The sequence below is a fragment of the Mobula hypostoma genome, chromosome 7 (assembly GCF_963921235.1).
Source record: "Mobula hypostoma chromosome 7, sMobHyp1.1, whole genome shotgun sequence".
Lineage (NCBI taxonomy): Eukaryota > Metazoa > Chordata > Chondrichthyes > Myliobatiformes > Myliobatidae > Mobula > Mobula hypostoma.
The window spans coordinates 156,607,306-156,633,842 of NC_086103.1; the positions used below are offsets into that span (position 1 = coordinate 156,607,306).

Consider the following 26,537-nt stretch of genomic DNA (forward strand, 5'->3'; position numbering starts at 1 on the left):
GAAGCTTCTGACAGCAATGCATATAGTGTTGTCAATAATTCCCTGATGTGCCACATGGTGCCCTACTTTGGACCCTCCTCCATGTCATCTCTAGAAATCTGTGGACAGATGAAAACTGAAGGGACTCGTGAATGGTCTGACCGCAAAATAGCTTGAAAACTTTAAAACTTGTTCTCCAAGCCACAATTATTGCTCAGCTTTGTTAACCCAAACGCATATAGATTCAGTTCAATCCTCAAAACGAAATGGATTTCAAGATAATATTCTTAATGCTCATGACGTCTTGGGTTTTACTTCAAGCTTTTTTTATTAGTTCTAACCTTCATTTCACACTGTAAAATGTTTAAGCTGTTGGTGAATAATTGTGCTTCTTTAATTCCTGGATGCCAGGGACCATAAAACTATAAGAGCAGAATTGGGCCATTTGCTTCATCGAGTCTGCTCTGATGTTCCACCTGCCTTAGTACCCCCCTCTATCTTCTGCCTTCTCGCCATAAACTCTGGCGCCTTTACTAATCAAGAACCTATCAACCACCACTTAAAATATACCCAGTGACTTTGCCTCTGGGATCCTGTGGTCTGACACTTAACGAGACATTAACATGAGAAAAGGGAAAGCTCTCACCACAGACCAGCGGTGTTGCCAATGCATTACCACTGAGCAAAATTAACTTGTTGAGTAACTTTTCGTTACGTTGTTGACAATGGATCAGAGACGGTGAGTTTCCTGAGATAACAAGATGAAGTGTTTATTTCTCTCTAAATTTGATGAATTGTCAATTAGGCAACAGCACTGAACCCTAATTGTTTCTTTTTATTTCATCAGCATTTATTTTTAACACGACTGTGACCCAATGTTAAAAATAAGAGTGACTATAAACTGCAACAGACACTTCACAATGGAGCAGAGTTGGTGTTATGTCTGCCAATGTGTTAATTTGATTTCAGTAAACTTGCTGTAACATCATTTTATAATCTCTCTTTGTTTACTGACTCCCATCTTCTAAACAGTATAATTGAGCAACGTGGTATTAACTTATTCCAGGGCTCAGCCAATGCCATTCTGAAACCAGCAATCAGGATGTGCTCAAGTGTAGCCTATGATTATCCGTGCCTTCCAATGGATGGATTTGGACTTCATTTAGTCTCTATATTACAGCATGAATACAGTCCGGGCCTCAGCAGTGCAATAAGCTACATGTACTAGTAGAAATGATGAACATTGATTGCAGTTCAAGGTCAGACAACTTCATCTTCTAAATATCATGTACAGTAGACAATGTAGCTCTTATAATAACCTTGAACCCTTCCATTTTCTCCAGCTAACACCCTTGCTTTGTCCTTACGCAAGTCTGCAGCAGAGCAAGGCTCTCTCTCATGCATCATTCCAATTCTTGCTCCAACTATCCCAGATTTTGTTCAGCCATGGAAATAGATGTGCACTTTGCTGGAAATAATATCCTTTGTAAATGCAATTGTGGCTCTCCGTACTGCTTATTCATTTCCGGCTCTTTGCTTTTATCTCCAGTCTTCCTTGAAGTGCACACACAGAGCTGTCCCTTCATTTTATTCAAGTTTCCCGCATAGGGTGGTCACTTTGTATTCCCAAGTATCTTTCCCTCATGTTTGGTTATCCCCACTTTGCCACTAATTTCACTGGATTCAAAACCTTTCTCAAAATTCTTCCAGTCAACTCTTTTTTTTTTAAGGCCATCTCAAAATATTTTCTCTTGCAACATACACAAAATCAGCCGGCCAGGCAGCATTGATGGAAAGAGTATAGCGGAAGATTCAGGCTGAGATCTTTCATCAGGACCTTCTCTCTTGCAGCAGTTCATGGAAGACGTACAAGTCCTGACGAAGGGTCTCGGCCTGTAACGTCGACTGCGCCTCTTCCTAGAGATGCTGCCTGACCTGCTGCGTTCACCAGCAACTTTTATGTGTGTTGCAAGTTTTTTTTAATCCTTGTTGCAATGAGGAAGGTCCTAATAATGCAAGTTATTACTCTGTGTAACTGGCCAATCAAAAAAGCATAAGAAACCATTTGGCCCAATGTGCCCATGCAGGCCCTTAGAAGCCCACTGCCCTGTTATCATCCCTGGAGCATTTCAATCCATTTTCATCATCTTTTTAGCTTGAACATGACCAATTCAACTCTTTTCAAAGCTGATATTGATTATAAATGGTATGCTGTCAGGAGGGTCATAGAGAGTTACAAAGTTGTACTGTTCAGAAATGGGCCCTATAGCCCACCAAGACCATGCTGACCTTTTCTCCCCATCTTCATAAATCTCATTTGCCCACATTCGGTCTGTATAAACGTCCTCTCCAGACAGCCTTTCGATGTGTGAGTTGGTGGGTGGGAAGGGGGCTCGTTTTTCTTTTGTTGGTCTGCTGAATATGGTGGACACGCTGTGCTGGCACCGGAATATCTGGCAATGCTTGCAGGCTGCCCTTTCCCTCCCTCCCTCCCTTTTTTCTCTCTTAATGCCACAGCTACATATCAAACTAAGCTACACAGACCACAAAGTTCCTCAGGAAAACTCTTTTCACTGCCTCATCTGCAATAAAAAAGAATAATTCCAAGCCACCGGGGATCCAGATCTGCAATGCCGAAGAGAAATGATAGTAATCGGTCCTGATGCAGGGTTGAACCATCATCCCTTTGCTTCTATAGATGCTGCTTGACCTTCCAGCAATTTGATTTTTGCTATCACAAAGACATGCCTGACCCCAAGGACACCACTGCGAAAAAGTGACAGTTCAGCTGTCAATTATTGATCTTCTCTGATCACTTTAAATGCATGAGGAGAAAAATATTGCAAGTCAGACAGAGTTAGAGTTCAGGTCATTGACCCTCCATTATAAACCATGATGAAAAATCATCGATTTGAAACATTAACTCTGTTTCTAGAGACACTGTTTGAGCTGCTGAATATTTGCAGTTTTGATGCGAGTTTTCCAGCATCAACAGCTTCATTTTGCCTTTTCAATCCAGAGTGAGCAGGAGGGTCCCTGGTTAATCTGGTTGTTGTGCAGATTAACAGCAATGTCATTAGGCACAATAACCAGGAACTGGAATGGGTCACAGTGCTTCCAGCTGATGTTATTTTTCTTTGGCATGAGAGGAGGTGGATGGAAGCTCTCTATGGATTAGCCATGGATTAAAAGTGGGGCTGTGGGGAGAAATGATCTCCTTCAGTTTACCAGGTTGTAATTTAAGTTCAACGTTCATACTAAATCAATTATCAAAGTACATATATGTCACCATATACAGTACAACCTGGAGATTCATTTCTTGCAGCCATTCAAAGTAAAAAAAAATAGAATCAATGAAAATCTGCACATAAGGACCAGCAAACAATGAATGTGCAAAAGACAAACTGCACAAATAAAAAATAAATTAATACTGAGAACATGAGTTATAGAGGCCTTGAAAGTGAGTTGATAGGTTGTGGAACCAGTTCAGAGTTGAGGTGAGTGGAGTTATCTACGCTGGTTGAAGGGTAATAACTGTACCCGGACATGGAACAACATCCTTGACAAATAGCAACCTTGCAGACACAGTGAAAGACCATTAGGTGTGACTAGCTTTCATATCCTCGTATGCCCACTATTTACAGAAATTTACAAGCAATCATCATAACTGCAGGGTTCAAGGAGATGAGCTTTTCAATAGCGGTGGAGTTTGTAAAAACTTGTTTACAGTTGTTAGTATTTCTGCCATTAGCAAGAACTATAAACTCTCTTATTACTGATGTTCACTGATATCTATAATCTCAGTCATCGGTGCCCGAGAAGAGCGTGGTGGCCTGCCTTAATGGCTATTAAGTAACCTAGGTGCACTTACATCTAGAATGATGAATTGTTTTGAGAAGCTGGTGATGAAACATACCAGCTCCTGCCTGAGAAGTGACTTGGACCTGCTCCAATTTGCCTATCGGAGCAATAGATCCATAGTAAATGCCATCTCACTGGCTCTTCACACAACCCTGGAACATCTGAACAGCAAAGATGCATATATCAGAATGCTCTGCATCGATTACAGCTCAGCAGTTAATACCATCATCCCCTCAAAACTCATCTATGAGCTCTAAGACGTTGGCCTCAATACCTCCTTGTGCAATTGGATCCTGGATTTCCTCATTTGCAGACCCCAGTCAGTTCAGATTGGTAAAAACATCTCCTCCACAATCTCCATCAGCACAGGTGCACCACAAGGCTGTGTGCTTAGCCCCCTGCTCTACTGACTTTACACTCATGACTGTGTGGCTAAGCACAGCTCCAATGCCATATTCGAATTTGCTGACGACACCACTGTTGTGGGCTGCATCAAACGAGGTGATCAATCAGCATACAGGAGGGAGACTGAAAATTTGGCTAAGTGATGTCATGACAACAACTTCTCGCTCAATGTCAAAAAGACCAGGAAACTGTTGGTAGACTTCAGGAGAGGGAAACCAGAGGTCTGTGAGCCAGTAATCACAGGATCAGAGGTGGAGAGGGTCAGCTACTTTGAATTCCTGGGTGTTACTATTTCAGAGGACCTGTCCTGGACCCAGCATGTAAATGCAATTGTGGAGAAAGCACGACGGCACCTCTACTTCCTATGGAGGCTGCGGAGATTGGCATGACATCTAAAATTTTGACGAACTTGCACAGATATGTAGTGGAGAGTGTATTAAATGACTGCATCACAGCCTGGTATGGAAACACCAATGCCCTTGGACAGAAAATCCTACACAGGTAGGAAACATCGTCACATGGTGTGAGCAGAATTATCTGCAGCTTAATGTGAAAAAGACTAAGGAGCTGGTGGTAGACCTGAGGAGAGCTAAGACACCGGTGACCCCTGTTTCCATCCAGGGGGTCAGTGTGGACATGGTGGAGGATTACAAATACCTGGAGATATGAATTGACAATAAACTGGACTGGTCAAAGAACACTGAGGCTGTTTACAAGAAGGGTCAGCGCCGTCTCTATTTCCTGAGGAGACTGAGGTCCTTTAACACCTGCCAGACGATGCTGAGGATGTTCTACGAGTCTGTGGTGGCCAGTGCTATCATGTTTGCTGTTGTGTGCTGGGGCAGCAGGCTGAGGGTAGCAGACACCAACAGAATCAACAAACTCATTCGTAAGGCTAGTGATGTTGTGGGGATGGAACTGGACTCTCTCACAGTGGTGTCTGAAAAGAGGATGCTGTCTAAGTTGCATGCCATCTTGGTCAATGTCTCCCATCCACTACATATTGTACTGGTTGGGCACAGGAGTGCATTCAGCCAGAGACTCATTCCTCCGAGGTGCAGCACAGAGCGTCATAGGAAGTCATTCCTGCCTGTGGCCATCAAACTTTACAACTCCTCCCTTGGAGGGTCAGACACCCTGAGCTAATAGGCTGGTCCTGGACTTATTTCATAATTTACTGGCATAATTTACATATTACTATTTAACTATTTATGGTTCTATTACTATTTATTATTTATGGTGCAACTGTAACGAAAACCAACTTCCCCCGAGATCAATAAGGTATGAAGATGACTATGACTAAAAGGAAGCAGATTCAGCCCAGTACATCATGGGTAAAGACCTCCCAACCATTGAGCACATTCACATGAAATGCTGTCGTAGGAAAGTCACATCCATTATCAGAGATCCTCACTACCCAGGTCATGCTCTTTTCACCGCTGCCATCAGGTAGAAGATACCAGAGCTTCAGGACTCACACCGCCAGGTTCAAGAACAGGCTCTTGAACAAAAGAGGACAACTACACTTATATGCCCATCCATTGAGATGTTCCCACAACCAATGATCTCCTTTAAGGACCCTTTATCTTGTTATTTCATGTTCTTGTTATTTATTGCTATTTATTTATATTTGTTTTTGGACAGTTTATCTTCAGCACTCTACTTGATCTTTCATTGATCCTGTTATAGTTACTATCCTATAGATTTGCTGAGCATGCACGCAGGAAAATTAACCTCCGGATTGCATGTGTACTCTGAAATTAAAATTATTTGAAACTTTGAACTTTGACCAGGTTGTTATTCATTGCACTCTCACCTCTAATCAACCAGCTTTTCTGTTAACAAATGACCAATTTGCTTAACAGCCACTCTGTTCACTTCTGTTTTAGATTGCCCACTTCTTAATGGCTCCTTTATTATTGACCAAATGGCTTTTACACTAACAATCCTTCAACTGTTCCCACCACTCCTTCTCTTCCTCTACCCACTGGTATCCTTCACAGAGAAGCTTCAAGCGATAGGCCACGTCTCGCTTGTCAGTGCAGTCGCTTACAAGCTGAAGGAAAAAATTAGAGACAAAATAGTGCTAATTGGTAAAAGGATCAGAAATTCATTTATGTTTGCAAGCCATAAATTTTAATGTAAGGCCTTCAACCTTAATCATTGACTTTGTTTCCCTTTCCTCACCTGAACTACTGAGTAGTTCAGTATTCACTTGATTTCAGATTTCTCGCATCTGTATTTTTTCCTACACACATTTTTGTATGGCTGATCTAGGGTGATTCTAGTGCAGGTCCAGGGTAATTTATTAAAGGATACATAAACTATTAAAAAATCAAAAGAAATAGTGGAAAAATCTATCACATTTTCCTTTGATTGTATGGCCAGATAACAAGGGCAAAAGGTTTACCATTCTTCTCATTTGTTCCTAACTGTGTTTTGCTGCAATGGCTGAAAGGGTACCCTGGTCGCTGTAAACAGAGGATTTGGCGGGTATCTGCCCAAACAAAGAGAAGGAAAGAAAAATGAACCACCAGTCCATTTAAACCACAGGGACCACCTGCGATTATGATATATCACTTGGCATTTAAGATAAAACCAGCAAGCATTTGAAATTCTTAAATAAATGAAAATAAAATGTTGAGAATTCCTTGGGAAGTAAATCAGCACCTGAATCTGGAAAGGTCAATTTGTATGTAGGTGGAGCATTACCATATAACCATTTGACAATTACAGCATGGAAACAGGCCATCTCGGCCCTTCTAGTCCGTACCGATCTCTTACCCTATCCTATTCCCACCGACCTGCACTCAGCCCAGAACCCTCCATTCCTTTCCTGTCCATATATCTATCCAATTTAACTTTAAACAACAACATTGAACCTGCCTCAACCACTTCTGCTGGAAGCTCATTCCACACAGCTACCACTCTCTGAGTAAAGAAGCTCCCCTTCATGTTACCCCGAAACTTTTGTCCTCTAATTCTCAACCCATGCCCTCTTGTTTGAATCTTCCCCACTCTCAATGGAAAAAGTCTAACCACGTCAAATCTATCAATCCCCCTCATAATTTTAAACACCTCTATCAAGTCCCCCCTCAACCTTCTACGCTCCAAAGAATAAAGGCCTAACTTGCTCAACCTTTCTCTGTAACTTAGGAGATGAAACCCAGGCAACATTTTAGAAAACCTCCTCTGTACTCTCTCAATTTTATTGACATCCTTCCTATAATTTGGTGACCAGAACTGTACACAATACTCCAGATTTGGCCTCACCAATGCCTTATACCAACGGTACCAATGCATTCGTGGTTACAATTACTGCTGCAGCCAATCTGACGAAGGCATGTTTCCTGTGCAGATGGAAATAACATGTCCTCCCTGCTGACAGTCGATACAGGCACACCTCAAGGATGCATGTTTGGCCTGCTGATCTACTCCCTCCATACTCACGACTGAGTGGTTAGGCACAGCTCAAATACCATCTAAAGATTTCTGATGACACAACTGTTGTTGGCAGTATATCTGATGGTGATGAGGAGGCGTAGGGTGTGATAGACTGGCTGGTTGAGTGGTGTCATAGAAACAACGTTGCATGCAGCATCAATAACTCCAAGGAAGGGGAAGTTGGGACAACACACATCAGTCCTCATTGAGGGGTTAGGAGTGGAAAGACTGAGCAGCTTCAAATTCCTGGATGTCAACACCTTTGAAGATCTATCCTGGGCCCAACAGTTTAATAAAATTATGAAGAAGGGTGTATTTCATTAAGAGATTTTGCATGTTACCAAAGACTCCAGCACATTTCTACACATGGACCATGGACAGCATTCTAACTGGCTGTATCATCACCAGGCTCGGAGCTGCCAATGCACAGGATCGGGAAAACCTACGGATGGCTGGAAACTCAGCCAGCTGCACCATGGAGGACATCTTCAAAAGGTGATCCCTTAAGACGGGGACATCCATCTTTAAGGACCCTCACCACCCAGGATATGCACTCTTCTCATTACTACCATCAGAGAGGAGGTACAGGAGCCTGAAGACACACATTCAGTGTTTTCCGGAAGAGCTTCTTCCCCTCACCATCAGATTTCTAAATGGTCTATGAACTCATGAACACTACCTCACAATTTTGCTCTGTTTTTCCACTTATTTACTATTTTCATATTTCTTATTTAATTTATAGTATCTTTGAAGTATTGCATTGTACTGCTGCTGCAAAACAACAAATTTCACGACATTTGTCAGCGATGACAACAAACCTGATTCTGATTGAGATTTCTGCATCTTAGTCTCCATCCTTTCCTAGTCATTATCAGAATGAGTTTTTACTTGCTTATTTTGAAGTGAGTACAAAGCAGGGGTGTTCCACACTTCCAGCCAGTGTTAACCTCCAGCTCTCTCCTCGGTTACTGGTGTGGGGGGCAGTGTAGGGGTTGGGGAAGCTGTTTCTAATCAGAGTGGAGCAACTTGTAGCAGTTGCCCATTCTTCAGTCGAGCTTCGGGTCTGCTCCTGGGCAGCAAGACAGTTCCTCAGCTTCCGCTGCATGTGCTATTCAGTTCTTTCTTGCAGCCGAGCAGTGGGCAAGCCTTTTGTCTGGACCAGCTAATCACCGCCATGGGGCTGTGTTCCTCACACTGCTGACGGGACTGCTGATGAATGGTTTATGTTCAGCTTCCCCGTGGCTTCAGACACGATATGTGCTGCTGCTTAGAAGCTGCTCATATCAAAGGGGCAATCAGCAGGACTTCAGACAGCTGCTTTCTGCGCCCCTCGCTGGTGAGATTGAGTAGGGGTCAAACAAAGAGGGAAACCTCCCATCTGGCAGCATTAAGGCTCCCCAACCCCCTCTGAATCCACATCAGATTTATTAACCTAATATTTTTCCTTTCCACTCTGTGGAGCTCTTCAATATCCAGCTGGCTATCTCCCTTTCGCAGCACATGATGTTAAGGGTCTATTCTCAGTGAACCTGTGATAACAATGAAGCCTTTTGTCTACACCAAGGTATCCTTTGCCACAGTATTATTAAGGTTGAAGCCACTCTCCATTCTAAAAGCAGACCACTGTGGACACTGGTCCCGGGACAGATATGGACCCTGAAGTGCATGCAGGATGAACTTTGGACACATGCAGGGCAAGGGAAACAACCTGGTTCTGAACAGGAAGCCCCATGGGGCCTCTGGTATTGGACGCCAGGTTTCTTTATTAAAACCACAAAACTAATTGTGGTTCACAGTCATCCCTGGAGGACAGTCAACAGAGGATATGGAGCAGAGGTGAGCATTTGGGTGGAAGGTGAGTAAGATCCCCATGATCAAATGGGTTTCCTCCAGGGGCTCTGGTTTCCTCCCACATTCCAAAGGCGTACTGGGTTAATTGGTCATCATAAGTGATCCCATGATTAGGTTAGGGTCACTGGACTTGTCCTCCACCACCTATTGAGGAAGAGAGCTCCAAATGTTCATGACTTTTCAGATAAAAAGGAATTCACTTCTCTGTTTTAAACAGTGACCCCCTAGTTCTGGCTTCTCTCACGAGAAACATCCACTACACATTTATCCTGTCAAACCCCTCAGACCTTTTATGCTTCAATTATGTTACCTCTCACTCTTCAATCATGTTTTGACCTTTACCAATATGACATACGGCTTGCCTTTGGTACAGGATCAGTTTAAAACAAAGCTAATCTTTAAAATAACCTTTATAAATCATTATGCTTCTTGATCATTACTTTGGATCTACTTGAGGTCTGATCCCTCTGGATTTCAAGGTTTGAATAATTAATTTAAACATCAGGAAGACCCACAGTACATTTAATCTGTACTGTATCTCTGATCTTGCAGATGAGACTGAGCAAAGTGCTGTTACCAAAAGGGGACAAACCAATAGCTCCAACATTAAGGCAATCTTTGTTCTTCAGTAAGAAACAGCCTCACAGTCTGACCAAAATGTTTTCCACAGATTTTTCTTTTGTACGTGGAATACTGCCAAGCCATTTGATTTGAATACGTCTCCCAAGAGCTTTACTAAATATATGTTTTATTGCCAACTCATACGTACTTAAGAGATATGTTCTTAATTTCCCTTGTAACAGTCAATCATCAAAGAGTTTTGAAATGTTGATCTTGGGCCCACTAGCTGAATTCCTCATGGGAGAAAAATAACAGGCACTGAGAATGGTTATAATCCAGGATTTTATTTTGAGTTCACTTTTCCACAAAGTTATTTCTGGAGATGAGACTATTGTTTCCTTATATTCTAACAGAGAACCAGGGATCATTATTATTGGAAAACAATGATTAGTTTTGACTGGTTATTTCTTTATCAATAAATCTGCTTAATGATTTTCATATAAAACGACACATAATAGCTTAATATACAGCATTAACTATCTAAAGGATCATCTAGCTAAAGTGGACCTAATTATGAGCAGTGTCTTGCCTAAAGTTATGAAAGTTCTTAATTTGTTTTGTTTCCTTTGAGATTTATAGCTATTATAGTCAAATATTGTAAAACTAAAATCAAGCAATTGCTGGCAATCTCACAGCCCAGATCTACCCTGAAAGAAAGACTTGCATTTATGGAGTGCCATTTTCAGTGTGGGCTGAATGGCCTCCTGCTATACTATAATATGTAGGTAAAGTGTTTTTCATTACTGAGGTAACACAGGAAATTTGCAGCCAGATCCCACCAAGCTAAAGATAATGATGAGATAATCTCTACTTAGGTTTTGGTTGTGAGATGAATATAGGGCAGGGCCGTTGTAATGTGAACAAAGTCACCAGAGACACACAGCTGGTAGATATAAAGCAGTTTTTTATTTCACAGAATGAGACACTGTCTGAAGGAAGAGGGCTGTTTGACCCAATATTGCATGATATTTTATATGCTAAAGGTCAAAGACCAATTCTATATTTACAATGTATCAATAATGCTTCCTTTGAATTACATATAACTTTTGCACCTCCTTCTTCACGCCCACACTCCAGACACCCAAAATGGATGTTAATCAGAATTGTCAATTTCTTCACTTAAATGTTATTCACAGCTCTAGGAACTTATTATCCAGAGCTGCATTTTAATTTTAATCTACAGTCCAAGTTCAGGTCTAAAGATTGGCTGCTGAAGTTAATATTTTGCTATATAACCTAACTCCAGAATGCTTCCTAACAACAATGGCAAGGAAATTCCTCTCCTCTTCAAAATAGTGTACACTGAGGTAACAACTGGTTCACAATTTACTATCTCATCTAAAGAAGAACATCAGCGAAAGAGAAGGCTGAAAAGTTGGTCTGGATTATAAACACACAGTGATGGAGTTAGACTTAAACCTACTAAGTCAAAACTGATGATTATAATCAATGGCTCAGTATTAAACAGGGCTGACGGCTCAACTATTCACAAAATAATGGACACACCTAATTCTAAGGATATACAAACCAAATTAGCACTTATTTTCCCTGTTCATTTTTACAAGTGAGCTGGAGTCACCCAACAAACAATTTCTTCTAATTCCATCCACAGAATTAAAGAGAGTTTCACTCCTTGGCTAATTATAATTATAGCATTTATTTCCAACAAATGATGTGGCTGTCATTGGGTGTGCTGACTTCCAGGGCATTCTATCGTTTGGCACAACCCATCTACCCATCTGCTGCCAACATTACCAGAGTCTTACTGTTACAAACTGGATTAGGTAGAAAATCAATTGTGCTCATTGTTATGCCTAAATGGCATCATAAAACACAACCTTTGACATGTTTTGAAGTATTTGCAGTCATTTCTTTTCAATGGCAGGAAATTGGTCAGGGCACAATTCACCCTAACACTTATGTCATGTCTCTACTGTGATGACATCATCAATGTGATCATCACTGATTCACCACTTAGCAACAGAAATTGGGATCATAATTTCATAAATATCTCACAGTCCACCACAATGAAAGGAGTGAAACCTTAATGATTTTGAGTATCACCCTGGGTTTGCCTTATTTTATATTGATTTTCTTTTCCTTTTGTTGCCTTTGTTGGTAGTAGCCCTCAGACCACTCCTAATGAACATTTCATGGGCCCCTCAATGTTGCCTGCTGATCTGGCTTCATGTTTGGCAGTGTGGAGGGGCCGGGGTGGAGACCCAATCAACACCACTCACCCCTCTTCCCAGCTTTAAACTGGATTTATGACTGTTTTGCCTGTTCCAATTTGTTTTGGGGCAAAACATAGTAACTGCTCTGCACTCTAAAGATAGGCAAAATCCATTTTCTAGGCTGCAGGTTTAACCATTTGGGTATTCTTTCAGCTGGCCCTTCATCTTTAACCTGGTGCAACTCAGCTCATTTATATTCTGCTTGGTTTCTACCCCACAACTTACCTTCAGTGATACTGGCTCATGACTTACCCTGTGGTGTCAACCTTCTGTGAGATGAGATTCAGCCCAAGAATTATAAAATCACTACAGCACAGAGAGAGATCAAGTCGGTGCTGGCTGTTTGTAGAGCAATCCAGGTGTTTTCTCCTGTCCCTTGCAACTTGCAAATTATTTCCCCTCAATTACCCATCCAATTCACTTCTGAAATTCTGTTTGACTTTGCAACACCCTAGGAGTTGGTAGTAGTGGACAAAGCGACACATTCAAAGAAGTTTCTCATGATTTACACTGGGAAGCAAAGCAGAAATGGATAAGTATCTGAGCACTTTCTCTGTTGCACATCAGAGATTTTTGAATCCTTGAGTTCCCTTGAGCAATCTATTTTGATGCATTAGATTTTCCATTAAGTCTGTTTATTGCACTGTACACTTGCCTTTCCTGGCTGTGCCTAGACCACAGAATTTGAACGAAGCACTCCAAAGAACACACAGTCCTAATCATCAAAGTTACTGCTCCTCCATAATGCCATTTACGTTGCCATGGGAGCAGTCAGACCTCTGGCAGGAAAGAGCCAGCAGCTTCTCCTCCTGTCTGCTGGTAGCATTGTGGACAGCAGATTCAGCTCTGTTCCCTATTAGCTTCAGGTTGCATCTGGACTCTATTCATTGCTGCTACTGTTGGCATTAACAAGAATGTGGAAGCATCCTCTCCAGGTGCATCGCAGCTCGGTGGGGCAACTGCCAAAACACTGCAGAAAGTTGTTGGCACACCTCAGCACATCACAGAAAGCAGCTTCCCCTTCATAGACCGTCTACGCGTCTTGCTGCCTCAGTAAAGCAGCCATCGCAACCAAGGACCTCACCTCCCTGGACATTCTCTTCTCTACCTGTCCCGTCCCCCCATTGGGCAGAAGATACAAAAGCCTGAATGCATGTTCTAACAGGCTCAAGGACAGCTTCTATCCCACTTATATTTGAATATACAATGAGATTGACTCTTGACCTCACAGTCTCCTTCATTGTGGCCTTGCACCTTATTGGCTGTCTGCACTGCACTTTCTCTGTGACAGTAACATTATATCTTGCATTACTTTATTGCTCATCCCTTGCGCTACCTCAACGTATTGAAAAACCAAGATGGATGGTACCACTTTTCACTGTACTTTGTTACAATAATAAACCAATTTACTGTTATTGGCGTAATAGAGATTGCATTGCAGGCCAAACATCCTCTGATTCAGCATTATTGATAATGTTCTTTAGTTAGATACAGATACAGGGAACCACTATAAAGAGAGATATAAAGATTAGCATTATTTATTTAAAGATAGCAATAACGTGTGCTTTGGTAGCAGCTTTGCAATCCACAGGACTATGAATGGACAAAGTTTGACACTGAACTATGAGGACCAAAAGCTGGAGTAGTAGCATCTTAATGGAAGTGGTGAAAAAGAAAGGAAGGTGATTCCTGAGTTCAAGACTCTGGGCAGCTGTGGCAGCACAATATGGCAGCTAGAAGAGCCACTACCTCACAGTGCAGAGACCCGGCATTAACCCTGACTTAGGGCACGCTGTCTGTGGAGTTTGCATGCTCTTCTGTGACACGTTTCCAGTTTCCTTCCACATCCCAAAGATGTCTGGGTTGGTAAGTTAATTTGCCAACGTAAATTCCTCCTAGTGTGTAGGTGAGCGGTAGAATCTGGGGTAAATTGATGAGAATTTGGGAGGAAACAAAGAGAAACTGAGATTACGGTAGTTAGTGTAAATGGGTGCTTGATGGTCAGTACGGCCTAAGAGGGGCTGAAGAGTCTATTTCTGTGCTATGTAGCTCCACAATTTTGGCAACTAAACACTGATGCAGGATCAATAAAGTGTGCAGATGGGCAAGGTAGCGGAGGATGGCAGAGTGGGAAGAGGTTTTTGCGATAGGAAAGCATTCCTTTGAAAGGAATCATTAAAATTTCATGTTGAATGCATTATCAGATTAATAGTGATAGGGATGGAGAATTGACACAAGTTAAAAGTATGGAACCAAGAAGGTTTGGGTGTTGGCAATAATCTATAGGATAACACAACCACCTTCCATTACCCATTCTCACTTCCATTCCAATTGTTATCTGTCTTCTAAATAACAGAAAATAAAACATTCTTCAATATAAACTGCCATCAGTATAACACGGTGGAAATGAAGACGGCAAAGAGGTAGTTAATTTCTAGGGAAGCCACAGCACACATGTAAGCATTCCTAGTTACATATAACCTCTCTTTCTCCAGCAATAAACATCAAACTTTCTCCAGTGCAAGCCTCCATATGTGTTCTTACCACAGTGGAAAACAAGAACTCCATCCATTCAACTTATGCTCCAGGAAACCTATAACATCACCCTCCCCACCCAAGGGACAACAGATAAACCCAGTTAGATAGCAAGGAGAAGCTCCAACATCCCATAATACCACTACATACCCTATAGAAATTTGATTCTAAGCAATGGGTTCCCTGAAAAGACTTTGCTTAGGAAATATTTTTGAGCACAATGTAATTCCCAGTCATTATGCGGTGAGTTTATAGCAAGTATTTTCATTTTTAAAATTATGCATTTTTGATCTTGCCTGCTTGGAATCCATTTTAGGGTTCTGGAGTTGTGTGTTCTCACTATCTGCACCTCATGCACTTCGCAGGAATCTGTGAGCCCTAACTCTGGCCCCTAATACTGTACAACTCTCGACAAAAATTGAATACCTGCCAATTTTCTGAATTCCACAATGAAATCAATTCTTTTTCTTAAAAAAAAAGGGAAATTACATTGCAGCAATGCATTATTTATGGGAAATAGGAAGCTAGAATATTTTATTCAGCAACATTAATGGGATAAGCATTCAGTAAGAAAGGGGAGAGCAAATAACCGGAGCCTAGAAGAGGAGAAACAACGTCAGAGATAAGACTCTTAAAGAGTTAATTGGTTCAGTTACACCTCTTGCAATAAAGTTCTTTATTCTTGTTGCCCAGAAATCAAGTCCAAGTGTAGGCAGAGTGTAGCAGACTGTCACTTCTGTCATCTGGCGTCAGGCTGCTGAATAATAGCCCCTTGTTGTGGCTCCAATTGTCTCCACAGAACTGCAGACAATTCCTTTCGATCTCAATGACGCAGCAACCTTTATGTGATTTCCCACTAGCTTCAGGTCTTCCCGCTTTGAAAAGAGCAAACTCACACCGAGCACGAAGGAGGGATGCCTCTGACACCCAATGATAACTAGCCCTGAAATCCAGACCATTTGCCAGTGCATTTACCAACTGGAACAAACCTATATTGCCTCAGTCATCATTTTTTAATTACCGTGTCATTTCCATCAGAAGCAAAACTCATTCATATATTTCAATCTGTACAAAATAATCCTGATTAGTGCAATACCTGGGAATTAAAGGGTTACATATAAGGAGCATTTAATGGCCCTGGGCCTGTACTGACAGGAGTTTAGAAGAATGGTAGGGGGAGGGGGGTACTCATTGAAACCTATTGAATATTGAAAGGCCTGGATAGAGTGGATGCAGAAGGGATGTTTCCTATGCTGGAGGAGTCTAGGACCAGAGGGCACAGCCTCAGAATACAAAGACATGCCTTTAAAATGGAGACGTGAAGGAATTTCTTTAGCCGGAGCGTGGTGAATCTGTGGAATTCACTGCCACGTACAGCTGCGAAGGCCAAGTCATTGGGCATATTTAAAGCAGAGGTTGATAGATTCTTGATTCGTCAAGGCGTCAAAGGTTACGGGGAGAAAGGGGAACAGTGCAGTTGAGAGGGATAATAAATCAGCCACAATGTAATGGCAGCACAGATTCAATGGGCCAAATAGCCCAATTCTGTGCTTATGTGCAATGATCTTGATACAATATTACAATGCTGAAATGAAGCAAATACTATTTTACATTTTCTTCCTTCGCTATTGTCACACTGCACATCTCCTGTGTACTCAGGCAGGCAACAAATCTCATATTCAGGAGATGAATAGCATATTCTGGTAAATCAGTTTATCACTGTCACATGTACTGAGGTACGGCGAAAAACATTATTTTGCATGATGTCAGTTCAGATAATTTCATCACATCAGTGCATTGAGTTAGTACAAAGGAAAGCAACACCTATCTACTCACATCACACTCCCTCCTCCCACCTACCTTCCCCCTCACATGGCTTCACCTATTACCTTCTAGCTGTACTCCTTCCCCTTCCTTTCCAGTCCTGATGAAGCGTCCTAGCCTGAAATGTCAACTCTTAATTCCTCTCCATAGGTGTCACCTGATCTGCTAGGTTCCTTCAGCGTTCAGTGCGTGTTACTGCAGATTTCCAACATTTGCAGAATCTCTGGTCTTTATGATTCACGTTGAGGAAATTCTGCCGTAATACCCAACCACCAGCACACTGAGGGAGTGGGAATCAACAACACAAGAGATTCTGCAGATGCTGAAAGTCCAGAGCAATGCACACAAGCACTGGAAGGACAGGGGGCAGAAATGTGGGAAGAAGGGGAGGAGTTCAAGCTGGCAAGTGATAGGCAATTCCATTCCTGATGAAAGGAATCAGCCCAAGATATTGATTGTTTATTCAAAGTAAATTTATTATCAAAGTATGTATGCAGTATACAACCCTGGGATTCTTCTTCCCACAGACAGCCACAAAACACAGAAATCCCCTCCATAGATACCGCCTGCCTGGCTGAGCTCCACCAACGCTGTTTCATCTCCCAGTTGGCGGATGCCAGCGTGATGATTTGGATCAACCTCAGGTTGGGATGAGGGATAAACAGGCTCTCATAACCGATCACAACATGCGTGCGCATGTGGATGGGGTTGGCCAGGATATCCTCCATGGTTGAACAGCCCACAGCTCATTTGCTGCCTCACTGACAGGATATACTGTACAGTGGAACAGACTCGGTGGGCCAAATGGCTTGCTTTATCACATAGGCACCAAAGGTTATGGGAATAAGGCAGGATAATGAGGTTGAGAGGGAAAATAAATCAGCCAACAGCCTCAGAATACAAGGACATCCCTTTAGAACAGAGATGAAAAGGGATTTCTTTAGCCAGACAGTGGTCAACCTGTGAAATTCATTACTTCAGTTGGATGTAGAGGCCAAGTCATAAGGTTATTTCAAGCAAAGGGTGATAGATTCTTGATTAGTCAGGGTGTCAAAGGTTAAGGGCAGAAGGTGGGAAAATGAGGTTGAGAGGGATAATAAATCAGTCATGGCTGTACAATGGAACAGACCCGATAGGCCAAATGGCCTAATTCTACACCTATGATGTATGGTCTTAGAAAGGCTTGCAAAAAGTAGAAAGTGGGCAGAGAGCGCACTGAGAAGTGGACATGAATATACAGCAAGAAAGTTCACTAGAAGCCAGGCAGTGGCCTCTGAACATTCACCGTGGATCAGCTTGTCCTTGCATTAACAGCCTGAGTAAAAACGTGCAGAGAAACGTAACCCAAACTTGTTTACATAATTCTTATTAGAAATCAGATCTTCTCTCCAGTTACCCTAATCTGTTGAGAGAATTTACTTAAATCAAAATGTAGCTAAGCCACACCAGCAGAATATTTTACATAAATGTGTTATGTCTGAATACAAGCAACACACATCAAAGTTGCTGGTGAACGCAGCAGGCCAGGCAGCATCTCTAGGAAGAGGTACAGTCGACGTTTCGGGCCGAGGCCCTTCGTCAGGACTAACTGAAAGAAGAGCTAGCAAGAGATTTGAAAGTGGGAGGGGGAGGGGGAGATCCAAAATGATAGGAGAAGACAGGAGGGGGAGGGATGGAGCCGAGAGCTGGACAGGTGATTGGCAAAAGGGATATGAGAGGATCATGGGACAGGAGACCTAGGGAGAAAGAAAAGGGGGAGGGGTGGAAAAACCCAGAGGATGGGCAAGGGGTATAGTGAGAGGAACAGAGGGAGAAAAAGGAGAGGGAGAAAAAGAATGTGTGTATATAAATAAATAACAGATGGGGTACGAGGGGGAGGTGGGGCATTAGCGGAAGTTTGAGAAGTCAGTGTTCATGCCATAAGGTTGGAGGCTACCCAGACGGAATATAAGGTGTTGTTCCTCCAACCTGAGTGTGGCTTCATCTTTACAGTAGAGGAGGCCGTGGACAGACATATCAGAATGGGAATGGGACGTGGAATTAAAACGTGTGGCCACTGGGAGATCCTGCTTTCTCTGGCAGACAGAGCGTAGGTGTTCAGCAAAGCGATCTCCCAGTCTGTGTCAGGTCTTGCCAATATATAGAAGGCCACATCGGGAGCACTGGATGCAGTATATCACCCCAGCCGACCTACTAGCTCTTCTTTTAGTTAGTCCTGACGAAGGATCTCGGCCGGAAATGTCGACTGTACCTCTTCCTAGAGATGCTGCCTGGCCTGCTGTGTTCACCAGCAACTTTGGTGTGTGTTGCTTGAATTTCCAGCATCTGCAGATTTCCTCGTGTTTATGTCTGAATACACATGCTTTCACACATCCTTGTCATTTGGTGACAAGAGCAAGTGGCCATTGTCACTGTGCCACTGATATCTACCACTTCTGCTCCTGCGTCCTGTATCACGGAAGGTGGAAACAAGCTGGTCTGATGTTAGTGCTCAGCAGCTACTGCCTGCATTTTGCCCCTCACCTTGTGCCGTCCAGGGTTGGCAAACATAAGCCAATCGCATTCATTTAAATGGCGTCATAATGCCAAAAAGCACAAAAATAGTCCCTTTAACCCCAAATGCCATGACAGGTGAGGGCAGATGTCTGGGAAATGGAGGAGGTATCCAGAGGGTAGATGTCTGGGAAATGGAGGAGATATGGGTGAGGGTAGATGTGTGGGAAATGGAGGAGATATGGGTGAGGGTAGATGTCTGGGAAATGGAGGAGATATGGGTGAGGGTAGATGTCTGGGAAATGGTGGAGATATGGGTGAGGGTAGATGTCTGGGAAATGGAGGAGATATGGGTGAGGGTAGATGTCGGGGAAATGGAGGAGATATGGGTGAGGGTAGATGTCTGGGAAATGGAGGAGATATCCAGAGGGTTGATGTCTGGGGAATGGATGAGATATGGGTGAGGGTAGATATCTGGAAAATGGAGGAGATATGGGTGAGGGCAGCATCCACCATTACTCTACGATTGATGCTGCTTTCACCCACATCTTCTCCATTTCCAGGTCATCTGCCGTAACCCATCTTCATGTTGCCATAAGAGGGATAGTTTTCTTTGCCCTTACCTACCCACCCCACGAGCCTCTGCATCCAGCACATCATTATCCACAACTTCCACCATCTTCAGTGGGATCCTACCATCAAAATCATCTTACCTCCCCCTTCATCTTCTGCTTTCTGTGGGGATTGCTGTCTCTGTAGCTCCCTTGTCCATTCACCCCTCCCCACTGGCTGATCTCCCTCCTGGCACTTATCCCAGGAAGCATGACAAGTGCGACCCGTGCCCCTTCACCTCCTCCCTCACCACCATGGTTCCTTCTAAGCTGTGGGGGTGCGCGGCCGTGCAGTAACTGAAATCTTCTGCGCATGTAGCCTTTGCTGCTGCACAGCTGGAATTTTCTTTTATATAATGTTAATATAACTTTGAAATTATGCTAATATAATTTAGAATAAGTTAAAGACTTGATCAATTAAGACATTCACTGATATGTTGAACCACATGCATAGATAAGAAGAATTTGAAGTACTGTCAATTCTTGTTGACATCTTTGGAACATTGCAAGCTTCTAGTGCTGACTGCAAATGTGTCTTCTGAATTCAATCAAACGTAAATTCAGAAACAGACAGGAAGTAGAACATTTGGATGATCTAATGAGGATTAAGATGCATCTGTCATCTGGACGCAAAATTAATCTGGACAGAGATTATAGACAATGGACTTGTAATAAAGATAGGCGAGAAAAAGTTTACAAAACATGAGTTTTTTGTTATACTGTATTTCATAATAAATAAAATTAAAAGTATGTGATTTTCCAATTTTCATTCTAAATATTTATAGCATGCATATTACAAAAAAAAATTAAAGAGCCACGCAGTTTTCAGGCCATGTAAAAATTTCCTGCTCAGAGCAATGGTTGGTCCACACAGTTGTAAAAAAAACTTAGAGGGAACATTGCTCACCACTGTTCAGAACCTCAAACAGTCCTTCCAAGTGAAGCAATATTTCATTTGCAGATCTCTCATGGTCACATACTGTATATAGATTGCTCCCCATGTGACCTCCTCTACACTGGGGAGACTGAACAAAGATTGGGGAGCACCCCTCACTTTGTCCACCATTACCAGGCAGGATTTCAAAGTGGCCACCCAGTTCAATTTGACTTCCCATTCCCATTCTGATATGTCGGTCCAAGGCATCCACTTCTGCCATGAGGAACCTACGCTCAAGTTAGAAGAGCAACACCAAATATTCTGTTTGGATAGCCTCCAACCTGATGGCATAAACATTGATTTCTCTAACTTCCTGTGATTTCGTCCACCTCTCCCTTCTCTATTTTCCCATTCCCCATTCTGGGTTCCCTCTTACCCCTTCCCTTCTCCTCACCTGTCTGTCACCTCCCTCTAGTGCTCCATCTCCTTCCCTTTCACCCATGATTCTTCCTCTTCTCCTATCAGATACCCATTTCTTCAGTCCTTTATCTTTTCCACATATCACCTCCCAGCTTCTCACTTCACCCCACCTCCCTCACCCATCCACCTTCCCCCCTCACCTGGCTTCACCTATCACCTACCAACTTGTACCACTTCCCCTCTCTGACCTTCTCATTCTGGCTACGTCCCCCTCCCCTTCCAGTCCTGATGAAGGGTCTCTGCTCAAAGCATCAACTGTTGATTCTTTCACGTGTAGGGTGCCATGGCAGCACAGCGGTAAGCACGACACTATTACAGCTGTTCTGGAGTTCAGAGTTCAAAGTTCAATCCTAAAGGGGTCTATAAGGAATTTGTACGTTCCCCGAGTGAATCATGCGGGATTCCTCCCACATTCCAAAGATGCACTGGTTAGTACGTTAGCTGGTCTTTGTAAATTGTCCTGTGTTTAGGCTGGTATTAAAATAGGCAGATTGCTGGGTGGTGTGACTCATTGGGCCAGAAGGGCCTGCTTTGTGCTGTATCTCTAAATAAATAAAAACCTCTCCATAGATGTTGCCTGACCCGTTGAGTTTCTCCAGCATTTGGTATGTGTTACTACAGCTTTAGTATGATGTGTGTGTCTGATAGTTGGCACGGTCTCAGCTGGCTGAAGAACCGACGTTGTTTCATTCCATCACTCTAATTCAGACCGTGGGCCGAGTCCAGCGTTCTTCCTCCTGGGGCCTACTAGCCACTCGGTAGCCTGCTTCGCCCTCCTAACAGCCATCAATGGAGGCCTCCAGCACAACCAACCACACAGATGCCACTGTGCGCAGGTTTTTTCATTGCGCCTGTGCATATGACAATAAGCTGGACTTTGAGGGTAAAAGCAGCCACAGGATTAGTACAGGAGCTGCAGATGGTCAACCAGATCAAGCAGGGCATTTCTTCACACTGCAGGCTGTGCGCTGGGCACCAGAGACTGGTGCTCCGAACACCAGCTGCATCGCAAGTCAACAAGACGCCTGAGTCTAGTCAAGCTGCACGTCTCAAGTCATTGCACCTTGTCTCAGCCAAACCAGGGAGCCCTGAGAATTATCCCCTGATGCTGATGCAAAACTCCTCACAGAGCTGTGTTAAATTTATGTTCCCAAAGCAAGCAAAATAATCCCGAAATACAATGCAGGGGATTAGGCCAGAAGCAGGAGTCAGAGCTCCAGAGGGAAGGGAAGGCAGTGTAATTAGAAGACCTTTGACCTACAGCTGTTTGTTCCACTGCCTTCAGCTGAGCCCATTTTAATGTCTGACAGCTCATTTTTTATATCCTTGTTAAATTCCCCATTACAAAGCCCTCCATCCATCATGCAGACAAAAAAAAGTCCCTGCTTTATTCTGAACAGTTCACATGAGCTTTATTTCTGTGCACGATTCAGCGAGCAGTCAGTTCTGCCATCATAAGGGCTCCCTTGAGCTTTGAGCAATAATCGGTTCAATCCTCCTCGGAAATGGCCCTGTTCCTCCGTGAATAATTCAACTGAAAGTTAAAATGCCGGAAAGAACCTCTTACTTTCTTTTTCTCCCTTTTCTCCCCACGTGTACAAATCCCAGGTCTCCATGTACTCTTGTCTACTAGTGACGACCAAAACTTCAATCAGAAATGAAGAGAGAAAAGATAGCTCTTCTCACAAACTGTTCACTTACTGGACTTCCCCTATTAATTCATTTTTTCTTGGATGACAGCAAAAACACCTTCGAGATCATGACAAGCCATTAATTCTAAAAAAAATCGCTGCAAGAATAATGGTTTGAACACAATGTAATTTTATCTCCACCTTGATAATAGATACATCAATGCAATAAATGACCATAAATATAGATTCTTTATTGTTTAGGCATCCAAATAGATGACAGAATGTGGACCTCAGTTTGGAGGTTTCTAATGAAGGTATATTTCCTTTGCACCTCCCACAGTCAATCCCAATCCTTTCTTCTCATACAAACATTGCTACTTAAAGAAATCTACTGCTCTGACTATATTTAATATTATCACTTTAAATGTGAACTTCATGTTGGGAAGTCAATAAAAGGATAGGAGTTTCCTTGTAATCTTCAATGCAAAAATGGTGTAAGAGTAGTATTGTGTAGGCTTGAAGACCACAATACAGTGAACGTGGTAAGGACTCTAGGACCAGAGGGCACAGCCTCAGAATAGAAGGATGTCCCTTTAGAGGAACTTCTTTAGCCAGAGGGTGGTGAATCTATGGAATTTATTGCCACAGACAGTTGTGGATGTCAAGTTATTGGGTATATTTAAAGTGGAGGTTGAGATGTTCTTGATTAGTCACACCGTCAAAAGTTACAGGAAGAAGGTGGGAGAATGAGATTGAGAGTTATAATAAGTCAGCCATGATTTAATGCTGAAGGAGACTCGTTGGGCCAGATGGGTAATTCTGCTCCTATGTCTCATGGTCTACGTTTGACTATCTAACAAAGGGAAATTGCCATGTACAGCTTACCAAAGTTATATATATTGTTACTGCTCAAATTCTGAAATTAAACCAGAATGCTGGTTAAAAACAACATGGGAGTTCTGAACTTAACTTTCACCAGAATTCAGTTTTGATGAATAGTCATCAACCTGAAAAATACTAAGCCACGCTCCCCACATACTGTATATTACATGGCTAATGAGCATTTTCAGCATATTCAGTTATTAATCTTCATTCATTTGCTTGTCTCTACATCTACATGCTATGTTCATAACTAATTAACAGAACATTGTCCACTTGCAATAGAGGAAGGATTGTGTTTGAGTTAGTACTGAATAGCTGTAAATACATAGCAAAGACCTTCCTTTCACTTACAGTATTAACAGTCATTTAAGTTCACCTTTCATATGTGGTCCAAACTTAGTGATAGATGGAGTGTATGAAGTTTTGGCTATTTAGCTTTGTATTTTTCTCAGATATATCACAGTGTATTTAAAATATTTCTTTGTAACACTATTCTATTGTAGCCCAATAATCTTAAATAATGAAACATCAAAAGGCTTCCAATTTTGTCTTTTTTTAATAAGACATAGCAGCCTTTCTAAAAGAAATAAAGTTGGTGCATGCTTCCGAAGTTTTGTACGGCATTGTTAAACCAGTGTTGGGTTTGAGTCAACTTTAATCATATTTTATTGAGATTTGTGGAAAATTTTGACAAAGTTGCCAAAGACAAGATCAAGTAAAGACTCACCTTTGAAGAATCTAAGAGTAGGATAGAACTTAACAAAAGGGAATTAGGACAGATAAAAGGACCATGAAATGTCTCTGACAATTAAGGAAAATCCTTGGCATTTTACAAATACATTGAAAATAAGAAGGTTTGCTAGGGAAAGGGTAGGATCAAGGAGGGAATTTAGTTCTGGTGCCAGAGGAAGTGGGTGTGGTACAAAATGAGAAATTTGCATCAATATTTACCTAGGAGAAGGGTGTGAATGATCATGAGATCTGGGAGAGGTATGATGATATTCAAGGGCATGTTACATTAAAACGATAGTGTTTAGTCTGTTGAAGAAGGCCTGATTACTGAGAAAGGCAACAGCAAATTGCAAGGGCCCTGACAAATATCTTTGTCTCCTTATTAGCCACAGGTGAGGTTCCAGAGCAATGGAGAATAGTCAATATTTTCCTTTATTTAAAGGCAATAGGGATAATTCAGCAAATTATAGACTGGTAAACCCGACATCAATGGTAGGGAAAGTACTGGATTCCTAAATCCATTAAGGTTCATACAGATAGGATATTTTTACACTTGGACAAGAATGGATCTATTGGGAGTAATCAGCATTGCTTTCAGTATGGGAGGTCACATCTCACAAAGCTGATCAAGTCTTTTTATAGAAGTGATGAAGATGTTTAATGAGGGCAGAACATTGCATGTTGTCCATCTAGACTTTAGTAAAACATCTGCGAGCACCCTCATGCCAGGCTGATCCAAAAGATTAAGAGCCAAGGGATCCATGGAAATTTGGTAGACTGGATTCAAAATTGGATTGGCCTCAGAAGACAGAAAAGAGTGGTAGAGGGGTGTTATTATGACTGTAGGTCTGTGCACAGTGGTTGGTTCTAGGACCTCTGATGTTCATGATATACATATAAATGATCTGGATAAAAATGTAGGTGGGCCAATTAGCAAGTTTGAAGATGTCACAAAAATTGACAACGTTGTGGATGGTGAGGAAGGTTGTCAAAGAACATAGCAGAATGTAGATCAGTTAGAAATATGGGCAGAGAAATGGCAAATGAAGTTTAATCCAGACAAATGTGAGGTGTTGCAATTTGTGTGGACAAATGTATGAGGGAAGTGTACAGTGAGTGGCAGAACTGGTAAGAGTAATAGACATACAGGGGGACCTTGGGGTGCAAGTCGATAGGCTCACAATGCCAGGGACCTGGGTTCAATCCTGAGCTTTGATGCTGTCTGTGTGGATTTGCACATTCTTCTTGTGAATGCATGAGCTTCCTCCAGGTGCTCTGGTTTCCTCCCACATCCCAAAGTTGTGCAGATTAAATGTTCACTGTAAATTGCCCCTAATGTGCAGGTGAATGATAGAATCTGGAGTGTGGGGTGAATAAAAGGAATGGTATTAATCAGTGGTAAGGATCAGTGCAAGTCAGGGTTGATGCTGGCATGGATTCAGCAAGCCAAAAGGCTTGTTTGGTGATAAATCACTCCATGAGTCTAATTGACAGCTTGGTTAAACAGCAATGGATGTACAGGATTGGCTGATACACTGAGTTAATCAGCCTTGAGCCGAATTTGAATCCAGCCCAGGTGGGGCTGAGAAAAGCTTTCTCTCCCTTCCAAACGCAAAATCCGTTTTAACATTGCTCTTTATTCGTTACTTGTTCTCAGAGTTTGCCAATTTTGTCGAAGCATTGCAGAGAAGTAGCAACCAGTGATCTCCTCCAACCTTGAAAGTCTTTTGGCAATTGTATAGGGCAAGGAGACTGCTGAACAAAACAGAACCTGACAGCAATGAAAAGCTTATTTCTCTGAAATGCCTGTGTGGCCAAAAATCTAAGTGGCTCACCATTTCAACTTACGAGCAAGAATATTATAGCAGTAAAAGGAAAGGAACTTTTCAAATGAGTTAGTTCACTAGATTTATAGAGCACCAAAGAAATGAATGCACAATATACTTCTGTTCACTCAATGACTTTTTAGTTGAAGTACTGAATAATTGAACAAGTCTAACATGCTGCTACCTCCCCGGTGCATGTCCTGTATTTAATATTGCTTTTAAAAAGCAGGTTAGCAGGGGAGGGTATTGAC

The 26,537-nt window shown here is 42.3% G+C and overlaps 1 protein-coding gene across 1 annotated transcript in view; it reads right to left on the reverse strand.

Annotated features, from left to right (window-relative positions):
- Window positions 1-26,537, reverse strand: part of LOC134349686 (LHFPL tetraspan subfamily member 6 protein-like) — a 162,058-nt gene that overhangs the window by 12,482 nt on the left and 123,039 nt on the right. The gene's annotated exons all lie outside the window — the stretch shown is intronic.